Consider the following 2,500-nt stretch of genomic DNA (forward strand, 5'->3'; position numbering starts at 1 on the left):
GATAGTAAAACTTTCAAATGTAGCAACGTTTCATGGACAAAGCTACTCTTAGTAGACGATTTTCAAATTACTTTTCTAGAAAAAGACGAATTTTGATTCATTTGAGTCGCTTGTTACCCGATTATTATCCAAAACCTCTTTGTTTTAGAATAATAAGGCACGGTAACACATCACAATTATTCAAGATGGCGGCGCACGGGAAATTTTAAGATGCTGTACACACGTAACCGGATATTTTCGAAAATGGGAACTTTATCCTTCCGTTGGTCACCGACAACGAAGGTTTTTGGCAGAACTCAAGTGACGGTAAATCTTTTAAAACGGAGGTTTATCGTATTCGTGTGGACAGGTAAATACGGTGGTTTTCGAATATCAGAGGCTCGTGATACCATACAGAGCGCATGCGCGCAAGCTCTAGACGTGGAGGTTAGCGTTTTCAAATCGTTTTCGCGTATTCGTGTGGACGAGCAAATACGATTCGAAACGCTACGTGTGGGCGAAGGTTTCTTCTGATTTCTTCTTTGGAGAAAAAAAATCCCTTCTCGAAAATATCCGTATACCTGTGGAGGGAGGATGAGTGAAAAGGAAATAACACTTTTCCGGAAACAACTGGAAACAATTTCAACAAATTTAATTGCAAACAATTTTTTTTTCTGAGTTACAGTTATTCTTCATTCTGAGTGAAGTTTCCCTTCAAGGCTTTTCTTAAGCAAAACAAGCTTAAGCACAAGCCGCACTAGCAATTGATCATTAGCGCCTAATATTGAAACAAAAGACAATAATCAACGGCAAGTTAAATGCACTTGTGCATGAGTCGCGAGTAAAATCAGCCTTCAGCGAGCGCGGATTACGAATCCTCAGAATCCAGAATCGGATATTATCGGATATCATCTCTTTTGGCCACTTAAGAAAATACTATAACACTCTTTGTTTGTCCTCTCAAATTTTGCATGACCATTGTTTTCTTGGGACCATTGTAAGTCCCAAGAGAAACAATGCTTATGCAAAACATAAGGGACAAACAAAGAATATTGTGGCCAATGGACCCTTTGCATAAATGGCGCCCAAATTTGAATAACAAGAGTTGATACATCCTTAGCCTCGTGTTTATGTTTCAAGACAAAGGATTTTTCTCATGAATGTGAGGCTAAGGATGTATCAAGTATTGTTATTCAAATCTGGGCGCCATTTATGCAAGGGTTTATTGTTGGATTTCTGGATCGCACATTGCGATTTGGATCGGCAGGTACAAAACACAGGACTCAGGTCTCTGTTGTACGAATACAGAAAAAAACCCTAACCGTTTACCAATGCTAACACTAGGTCTAATAGGCCTTTTTTGATATATTAAAATTCAGCTTGAAAGAGAGGTTTAGAGGATAAAGACAAAGGAAAGTGAATGATATGTAAATATTTTTCACATTCATTCTAACGTGTTTCTATTGCTTTTGTCCTCACTGCCTCACTATCAAGCTGAATATTTGATATTTCGAAAATGGCCTATTAGACCTAAACAAGAGCTTTTAGGCCTAACGCGAGCCTTGGTAAACGGCTAGGGTTGTTTCTGTATTAGTAAAAAAGAGACCTGTCAATTGTGACCTTTGACCTGAGACCTGTGTTTTGTACCTACCATTTTTGGATTATTGCAGAGAAACGCGAAATATATTTTAAGATTTAAAAAAAACAGCGATCGACAGTCTGAACTACATTTCACAACAAGGACTTCGCACTTTGGCACGCCTTGCTAATTGAAGAAAGCTTAGGAAAACCCGAAAAAGTCCCATTTCAATCTCAAGAGAAGCTAAATCGTTATTCGGAAAAAAGGTGGGAACGGCAACTAAATGAATGTAAAAATCACTTCAACTTAGGCACAGATTATCAATAAACCTTGTTGTTTACAGAGTCTGCTTTCTTTCCGTCAGCGTCGAGAATGAAGACATCAAGCTAGTTCCAGTTCAATCCCCGCGGATCACGGAGTTTTTGCTCCCCAGTGCAGAGTCCTCATTTATGAGATGCTTTTTGTCAAAGGCCTCAAGCTCAACTTAAATACACAGAGTGACTCTATTTTTTCTAAGCTCTTTGTTTAACTTGTGTCACAAATTGTTGATCTTACTGGCTCTATGTATGAACTATTGTTTTATTGGATTTGGTAATTGATGCCCAAGGCACGGCATCAGTTTCTGTTGTTTACCGCGACACGTCATTAATTTTCTAAAGAATCAGAATGAAACGTGATAACTAGTCCCGAAGCCTAACTCGTACTTCGTCTTTTTTTTTCCCAAACGCAAAAATATTTCATTTGAACAATAGGATAGTTCCTTCACTTCTTTAACTGACTTTCCGTTGGCGATTTATATCTTAGTTTTTTTCTTTTTTTTTTTCACACAAACTCAAGGGCGGTCATTGCTGCCAAACTCGCTAGACTCAGTTCTAAGCCTGTTCCAGGCTCTCAGTTAATAGGAACCAGCCAAAAGTGAGCGGGAGGAAGAGAAAAAACGAA

General features: G+C 38.6%; 2 protein-coding genes across 3 annotated transcripts in view; one reads left to right on the forward strand and one right to left on the reverse strand.

Moving 5' to 3' along the window:
- Positions 1-2,500, forward strand: part of LOC138015219 (uncharacterized) — a 10,702-nt gene that overhangs the window by 8,166 nt on the left and 36 nt on the right. The window contains exon 3 of the mRNA XM_068862184.1: positions 1-2,500. This exon is cut by the window's left edge and continues 231 nt beyond it; it is cut by the window's right edge and continues 36 nt beyond it. The gene's annotated coding sequence lies outside the window, so the exon portion shown is untranslated.
- LOC138015217 (germ cell nuclear acidic protein-like) overlaps positions 615-2,500 on the reverse strand; it is a 19,595-nt gene continuing 17,709 nt past the window's right edge. The window contains exon 16 of one of the 2 annotated variants that reach the window (XM_068862182.1): positions 615-757. The gene's annotated coding sequence lies outside the window, so the exon portion shown is untranslated. Of the gene's footprint in view, positions 758-1,869 lie in introns of those variants that run through there. The other variant, XM_068862181.1, reaches the window with a different exon arrangement.

This window comes from Montipora capricornis, chromosome 9 (assembly GCF_036669925.1).
Source record: "Montipora capricornis isolate CH-2021 chromosome 9, ASM3666992v2, whole genome shotgun sequence".
Classification (NCBI taxonomy): Eukaryota; Metazoa; Cnidaria; class Anthozoa; order Scleractinia; family Acroporidae; genus Montipora; species Montipora capricornis.